The sequence below is a fragment of the Ixodes scapularis genome, unplaced genomic scaffold, assembly GCF_016920785.2.
Source record: "Ixodes scapularis isolate PalLabHiFi unplaced genomic scaffold, ASM1692078v2 PGA_scaffold6__148_contigs__length_123643588, whole genome shotgun sequence".
NCBI classification, from domain to species: Eukaryota; Metazoa; Arthropoda; class Arachnida; order Ixodida; family Ixodidae; genus Ixodes; species Ixodes scapularis.
In genome coordinates this window covers 39,269,144-39,278,359 of record NW_024609881.1, presented here as the reverse complement: position 1 = coordinate 39,278,359, position 9,216 = coordinate 39,269,144, and positions in this window count along the sequence as shown.

Here is a 9,216-nt window from a genome sequence, read left to right as displayed (position 1 = left end):
ACAAATCTGTGGTTTAATTATTTTACTCTAAAATTGGAGCATAGAATCGAAAATACTATTAACCGCTCTACTAGAGAAGAACTGTTGTTGGAAATTTAGTAGCCCCCTGTATAGATCAAATAATCGTTCGGGCTCCCAATTTCACACAAACATCAGCTGTGATTGCTCAAAAAGTATCTGCTACTACTTTCCTGGGCGTCGTTTAGACGCAGTTGCGCAGGAAGGAGGCAGGCACGATTTCTCGCGCCGTTATAACCTATATTATAATATTTTATGTTAGGTTTACTTATTTTGATTAGTACACCTTTTTTTAGTACTGTTGGGCCTGCGAATGAGTGTGTTGCCTTTGTTGAGGATTTTCATTCTTTTTCCAAAAAAAAAAAAAAAACGAGGAAGGATATGAACTTTAGGCGACGGTCGGAAAAATGAAGCTTGATAATGTCGCGCTGTTCCATCAAAAGGTCGGAAAAACCCTGGTTTAACAATGACATCATAATTGCAATCGAACATAAGGAAATATTAGGGTTGCAATGCACTCTAAAAAAAGTATGCACGTCTACTTTCATGCACAACACTCGGAGAACCAATCAGAGCAACTTACGGAGGTAGCTCAGCGAATGACGATGCCGAAACATTTGCTTAGACCAAAACACGCAGACTGAGTTGTGACATTACGCAATGCAAGCGTGACGTTTTGCATTGCTTAATGTCACAACTCAGACTGCGTTTTTTGGCCTAAACGTATGTTTCCGCATCGTCATTCGCTGAGCTGCCTCCGTAAGTTGCGCTGATTGGCTCTTCAAGTGTCGTGCGTGAAAGTAGACGGACAGACATTTTTAAAATGTGTGCCGGCGTGCTCCAAACAAAGCACAATTGAGAGCAGAATTTCGCAGATCTAGAAACAAAACCAACGCCATAATATGGTATTCTAAACGTAGCTACTTTCAAAAGATTTTTTTTTTTTTGAGACGAGGTCGAATTCGCGGAAAACATAAGAGTTGATTAACACTTTTAAAGAGCGGGAATCTAGACAACCTATCTTCGGTTTTATTTATTCATTCCTTCATTCATTCATTCATTCCTTCATTCATTCATTCATTCATTCATTCATTCATTCATTCATTCATTCATACATACATTTTCTGCGCTCATTAACGCCAGTAGCCTAAGTAATGCTGCACATAGTCAAAAGGAGCACACCAAAGCACTTCGTGCACTCTTCAAAGCGTTTTGGCTCAGACTTACATTACAATTAACCGCCAATGATTTCAACAAGCTTCTTACGACGTCATTGGGTACCGATAGGGATAGTGGGTTAGCGTCAAATAGATCAAGCCCCGATGGGTTGTCGGCTTTTTGAATTTTTGCCGCCTCTTGATTTATAGACGTTACGTTCAATTTTGTTCAATATCAACACAAATAAATCGCGTGGTATTTATGGCATTTGTGTCGGGGATCGGTGGTGAAAAATTTACACCATCAACGACGCGTTACTTTTAATGTTTAACGGGTTTTTGGTGTCCGGGATTAATTCCCCGCAGCTGAAAACCACGCACTTAATAAATCGCTATTCAAACTTTTAACGCCAGATTAATTGAAATGCTACCATCTCATCTCGATTTTACCCAAAACTAAAGGAGCCCCTCCGTCATATGCATATGATAAAAGAAAAAGCTAAAAGTATCTTTTGTGTGTCACATTTTTGAGGTGTATGTTTGTGTGAGTGTGTCCTTTTTTCTCACTCCGCTAGTCTCAATATTTGGAACTTCGGTGCCTCACAATTTCGTGTCGATATTTTTAATGTGCTGTGAGTGTGACCAGACGGACAGAACAAGCTGAACTTTTTTTTTTCTTTTCTCTCTTTGCGTTTGACATCTATGATTTGTTTTCTACTAATAATGCATGCTGATCAGTACTATTAAAGTGAGCATTTACTGAGATCTTACAGAGTCCTAACGGATTTTTCTTCTTTTTTTTTTCGTTCTTCCTTGATTAGCTATGCCGCTAATTCTACCTAAAAGAGTTCAGTCACACAAACCCTTGTCGGCTTCGACGAACCAGACTACTTCATTATGAGTTTAGACCGGGACTTAAATTTTCTATTATTATTATTATTATTATTATTTTTATTATTATTACATGTTCAAATGCTGCGCCAGGTCCCACAAGACTGGCATGCAGACTATGACCTGACTCGATATCAACTTGGGGATGATGTATTTGTGATTAAATTACTTTTATTCTTATTATATACGGCCGGAAGTACACCACCCTACACTTCTTAGTACCGGTACATTAGGTGCAGGGAAATCGAACTTAGCCTAAAGTCGCTTTTGAGTGACGTAGACCGTGACATGAATTGAGGTTTGTCAGTCGACTGGTCCAAGTAAACAGAGTCGGTTCGTCTGTTTATTAGTACCTCAGTTCTATTGAAATTGCGTGTTTTTTTTTTGTTTTTTTAAAATTAAATGTCAACGAAGATTTTATATTTACTGCCATGGATGTTAGTGCCCTTTCCCCTCCACCCCCCACCCCCCGAAAAATAATTAAGCACAAACGCAAATCCCACTCTACAGCAAACGCACTTGCTTATCGCACACGGTTAGGCTCTCCCACTCCCCCCCCCCCTCCCCCCCCCCTTCTCCCCTGTAGGCCTACATTCTTCCGAAAGACCCCCATGGTCACAGGGAGAGTGCTCTTCGCCACCCTATCGTTCCTGCTACATCCACGTACCCTCCGCTGAAGCTCTCCCTCCCCCCTACCCTCCCCCTCTCCGGGTGCCACCATTGCGAAATACCCACGTGGACTCGCTGTGCTATGTGACGCTCCCTCGCCTCCCTCTGCCGCCGCCCACGTTCCGTTCTCGTGTCTCTCCGTGCGTCATATCAGAACACTTCGCTTACGCACATTCGCTTTGTGTATCCCAGGTGCGGTCACGAGCGCCACAAGTTGATAGAACGTTTCGGGGAAAAATAAAGCACACCTCTGTGTGCAACATCGCGCAAGATCGTTCCACCAAAGAACACATTTCCTTGTACACGCATCTCGCATCAATTAAACTTAAAGCAAAGCACCCGTTGCTAGACTTTGATAGCGCACTGGCAGAAGGGAAATCTTCATCAACATGCTTTTCCACAACGCAGCAACTGCCGCTCTCAATCGCAACACACCTTGCATAATCGTTTTTTTTTTATTTTATTATTTTTTTGTCAGAAAGTTTCAGAGCAATAGAAATAACGAATACAAAAACTATTTCATTCTGGGGAAGCGTTTGGTGAAATAACCTTTCACTCTCAATTTTCGGGCGAGTACTAACTTGAAAAGCGCGTAGTGTTTCAACAACTTAATATAAATAAATATATATATATATATATATATATATATATATATTTATTTTATTTTTTTTTTAGAAGTAAAACACAAATGACGCATCATTGCGTTTTTTTTTTTTTCGTTTTATCGCACAAACCTTGACTCCACGGGTGAAGGGTGCTGCAGGAATCGATCCAGGTTGACACGCTGCAGTTTTTCGGTAGTCCTCCGGGTCCATGCCGAAAAAAGCTTCCGTGAGACCTTGTCCAGCACGCCCCCATCTTTCCTCGCAGCCGTTCAGCGTTCCATCCGACGAGACCTTTCTGTGGGTGAGGCGTGCTGAAGTCTTGTACGGGAAGATGCGGGAACGAGGACATCGGTAGACGACCCTGCGTGAGCCCAAGACTCCGTCGCTTTCACGCACAGCCTCCTCGAGCAGGACCGTAATTGTGTCCTGTGTTTTCTTATTAAAGCTGATGGCGTCCGAGTTAAGCCTAATTCGGTGTCCTGTCTCACCTGTCGCGTAGCAGCGACGCGCACCAATTATTGCTATTCGTAATGCGATAGCTCCCCGCGCAAAGCAATCGGCGATAAACGATGTCGACAGAAACTAAGTTTCATACGCACAATTGCGTTTGAATGCGTTTGACTACATTGCGTCGAAATACTACCGCGAGTCAGGTTTATCTGTGCTTCGTGCAAAGCGTGGAAAATATTAAACGAGTAGCTTGACAGGCGGAATAAGGACCACGAATGCCCTAGTTACTCGCAGTTGCAACAAGGCACGAGCCACACAGCGCCGCTGCAGCTCACAACTGCAGCTGTGCTTGTGAACACTGCATTCTACCGAAACCGACGGTTCAATGCCTACGTCACCTCCATTACAGGAGAGGTAGCATGGCAGAAACGCCGGACGTCAGCTTCGATCTCGTTTATTTATTTTCCACTTAATATTAAGCTTCATAGACTTGTATAGAAAGATCGAGCATATTTCCAGGTTTTACGGAGTCGGAAAACTCCCATCTCTAAAAAGAAAAAAAATGTTTAAAATTGTTTTTACCTTTAATGGTTTAAGTGCCTCTAACCCTCAAATAATATAGGTACCTTTTTTATTAAGCTCTCGCCGCAGAATTTGACATTACCTTAGAAAGAATAGGATAGAACAGAGACTAGGGAACAATTGTGGAAGAACGCGACGTCAGAGACTTCGGATATGACTGGATTTGTTGCAGTTCCAGCAGCTATATAGTAATATAATGTTTTATTTTTCTTTAGTGCCCACAAACAACTGTACCGTCTTATGTGTCGTGCACTGTCATTTTGTTTTTAAAGCAACACTATTTAAAATACAAACATGCACAAAATTACACAGTTTTTGTAAGGACCCAAATACAAGTTCGCAGAGCAAATACAACCTTACACTAACGCTTGGTTGCTTAAAATACACTTTTTCAAGGCCGACTTGAAGCTAACAAAATAAAAGAAATATATACCTACATCACAATTGCATCCAATATTAAAGGCAGGCTGCATACCAAATAATGAAGATAATTCACAAATTCGAGTGGGATAAAATGTTGAAAAATGGCGACTAGCTCTGGAGTGCACAGGAAAGTTTATATTCATCAGTAAATTTTCAGTTTTAACAGTACAATGCACTACCTCATGAAGAAAATGAATGTCTCTAACAGGCCCTCCTCGTTGATAGCCTTTCAAGGCTAAGTAAAACGAGCAACAAGTCGTAACAAAAAAAAAAAAACAGTTTGCTACCAATGTATTGGTAATAAATAATTTACATAAATTTCTTCTGCACAGGCTCAATCATTTCAACTTGTGTTAAAGATAGTGCATTCCAACTATTTGAACCGAATTCAAGTCCTGAGCGTACAAGGCTACAGAACAGACGCCCTACAAATGAAGGTGAAGCGAATGAACTTGATAACCTAGTGATCATTCCTAACTTTCTTATAGCTCATTAACGATCATAGAAGCATGCCCACTGAATGATAGAGTACTATAAATATAGGCGCCAAGGTCTTTTACCAGAGATAAACGATCTATCACAAATCCCTCAAGCACATAAGGGTGAAAGAAAACGGCCCGCTTTCTCGATAAAGAAATCACTTTAGTTTTTTCAGCATTTAACGACAAAGCATGTTTTCCACACCACTCTGAAATTGCACCAATATCAGTTTGCAATAAAGTACAATCAGTATAGTGTCTAACATTTAAAAAGAGTTTTATGTCGTCAGAAAAAAGAAGAAAACTTGAGTGCTTGGCGCATGATACTATATTGTTTACAAACAAAATAAACAACAGTGATCCCAGGTTCGAACCTTGGGGTATACAAAAAGGTGATGTAAAACACTTTGAAAAAGAGTTGTCAACACGAACAGTATTACGGCACAAACTCAAGTAGCTCCTGAACCATTCACAAAGCTTTGGGCCCATGCCACAAAAAGAAAGTTTGTAGAGGAGTAAAGTATGATCTACAAGGTCGAAAGCCTTCGACATGTCAAATTATACGGCATCAAGTTGTCCTTTGTTTGTAACTATTGGCACAGAAAAATATAGAAAAGAACACTAATTTGTTTAAACGGATTTTCTCTTTAAAAAACCATCCTGAGAAGGAATAATTTTTTTACTCTGGTAATTTGAGATTGGGTTATACACAACCATTTCGAAAACCTTCGCAAAACCACAGAATAGCGAAGAGGCCGATTGTTACGAATAATGACGGATCACCAGCCTTGAATACGAGCACAACAATAGAAGACGTCCACAATGAGAAAGTACCCTTCATGAGAGATACGTGAAATATATGTTCCAAAGGGGAGCAAATATATCAAAACTAGCCATCATAATAAAATTGGGCATACCGTCAATTCCCGTCGAGATCTAAGGTTTTAATTTTTTTTTATCGCCTCAAGAACTTCTGAGACATCGACAGTAAAAGCAGATAAAAAGTCTGCATCGTTAATGTTGTCTGAGGCGTCGGCAGTTCTCAAACTAGAATAGCAGTAACTAAAGTAATCAGGGAAAAAATAAGCTATGTCGAATGGCGAGGACAAATTGCCAGTTGATTCACGTAAGCGGAAGTTTTGTGCAGGGTGATTCCACGTCAGTTCATGCAATGATGGTCCGGGTCATAATTTAGATATTTTTGTTAAAAATATATATGAAAGCCCTGTTTTTGGGAGGAACATTGAGCTAGATATGAATGCCGTAACAATTGTTTTCGCTGAGATATAAAATAGAGAAGCTTGAGGCGTGGAAATTGAGAAGATTTCACAATGCTACTTTGCACAGTCGTCATTTCCTTATCGAAGCTTTCACGGCACCATAACTTTTTTAATACGTTTTACAAAAGTTATACAACACATACACAAACAATTAAAAATATCCATAAAATATTTCAATGCAAACAAAAATATGAAACATGGCATAAAAACGCGTTTTAGAGATATATTCACAATTTTTTTTTTCGCAAATAAACCATCTTTCATAATACTTCACAAAACATATCAAAGTGCGCGTATTTAAATATTCTTTACGAATATATAAAGATAATATGCCCACCCTTAAATATATTTTTGTTATCAACGCGGAAATGCGGCTGATTTCTCAAAATGTGGCAAGATTGGGCGTCGATATTTAAAAAAACTCCATCTTTTATTTTCTTTAAACTTCCCTTGGCACTTTGCAGTGACTTGAGCTAACCTGTGATAGCAAAAGATTGAGTAACATATGACCTCCAAGCGGGAAAAGCTACGACAAACCTTCACTTGGAGCGAGCCGACGTCTTCGTCATAGCGGCTTTGCCGCACAGCACCAAACGTTTTGAGCGTTAGTTATGGCATGTATTTTATATTATTAAAATTATTTTCTTATAAGCGGTGAGTATTAGTGACGTGAAAAGGAACTTTGAGCAGAGTACCATTAATTAGCTTACAATTCACAGGAATAGAACGGCCCCACTCTGCAAATTCGCTACCAATGCATCATACATAAGCTTAAAACTCTCAGTTGTGCGAATGGCCATGTATACATCTGGCCTCTCGGCATATGATAACTTTCACAGATGAGTTGCCTGGATTCCTTTGACAGGTTTTACGGTGGTCCACTTTGCTTGCTTCACCGCACAAAACTCTCGAACTTGAAGACAGTTGTGAGCACTGCGCAGAATGGTTTGACGCGTTTTGCGAAGTGCTGAAGGCATGTAGATCCCACCAGGACCGCAAGCGATTGTACGTGCTTCTGCCACCAATCATCCTGAAGAAAAAAATATTGCGTCTGGTGTCGGAAGCGACTGCCTACATGATTGATCAAACATGAAAACTGAAGCGCAAATGTGGTGTTTGGGCAACCGCTGATCCCTACATGGGGAAAAAGGCGAATGCCGAGGACTTGAGGGCTGCAATTGAGTACTACACACGCGACGACCTCGCATGCTCTCTTGAAAGCCCCAACAAGAAGGACGTCGTCAAAGCCATGATAACGACATGTTCAAAGTCGTAAAAATGCTTATGACCCGCTCTATTAAGGAAGCTTACCAGCTGTTTAGGAAGGACCATCCCCATTTCCGAACTAGGCATCTCCAAATTTTATTCCCTACGACCAAAATGGGTAAAAAAAAAAGTCCCGAGCACGAGGTGTGCGCATGCATATATTGCGTCAATTTTCAGTTGCTTTTAACGGCAATAACAAATGCACCAAAGAAGACATTTACTGAAGACGACCTCAAGCGCATCTACCTCTTCTGCACTTCACAGAACGATTGCTTTCTGCGCCGTTGCGAAAAGTGCCCAAAAACGCAGAGCATCTCGCTGCAGTCGCTTCATCTCGACGAAGACGAAGAGATCTGTTTCGCGTTATGGGACGCTGGCGAACTCGTCAAAAAGGTTATGGACACTTATGCCTTCCTGCGGCAATAGGAGAGCGAAAAGTATATGAGGCATTCTTACATCCTTGACCTTGAACGAAGCCTGATACATGACACAAGATCCGCCTTACCACCCAAGGCAGTGATGTTCCACTTCGATTTTGCGGAAAAATGGACAGTACTCTTTCCAAGTGAAGTGCAGAGTTTTCATTGAAAAAAAAACAACCTCAAGTGTCTCTCTGCACAAGTGTGGTTACGTCCACGCAAGGCACGCAAAGCTTTGCCGTTGTCACCGATGGTACACGACACATGACACAGCTCACGCTCTTCTAGCCACATAGGCCATAAAAAAGTATGTTAATGTTCATTTCCCAGTCTTTTTTTAAACAATTTTTGTATCAGACGGAGCGGCGGCGCATTTCAAGAATCGCTTCCAATTCCACGAATTGCCTCGGAAGCCGCACTCTTTGGCAAGATGGATCTTTTCAGCCACTGGACACGGAGAAAGCGCTTGTGATGAAGTAGGTGGAAGAACCAACGCTCACCAAGTTGAGGTCTTCGCTCAACTCAACGATTGCCACCGCTAAAGACTTTGTGGAAGTGCTACGTAAAAAAGTAACAAATGTCTGCATGTTCCACGTGTCTGTGGAACGGGTTCGAGAGTTTCGTGCGGTAAAGCAAGCAGAGTGGACCACCATAAAACCTGTGAGAGGAATCCAGGCTTCTCGTCTGTGGAAGTCATTATATGCCGAGAGGCCGGATGTATACTGGCCACTCGCATAACTGAGAGTTTTAAGCTTATCTATGCATAGTTAGCGAATTCGCACAGTGGGGCCGTTTTGTTCCTGTGAATTGTAAGCTAATTAATGGTATTCCAGCTCAAAGTCCATTTTCGCGTCACTAATACTCAGCCCTTATGAAAAAAAGAATTTTAACAATATAAAATACATGCCATAACTAACGCTCAAAACGTTTGGTGCTGTGCGGCAAAGCCGCCTTGACGATGACGTCGGCTCGCTCCG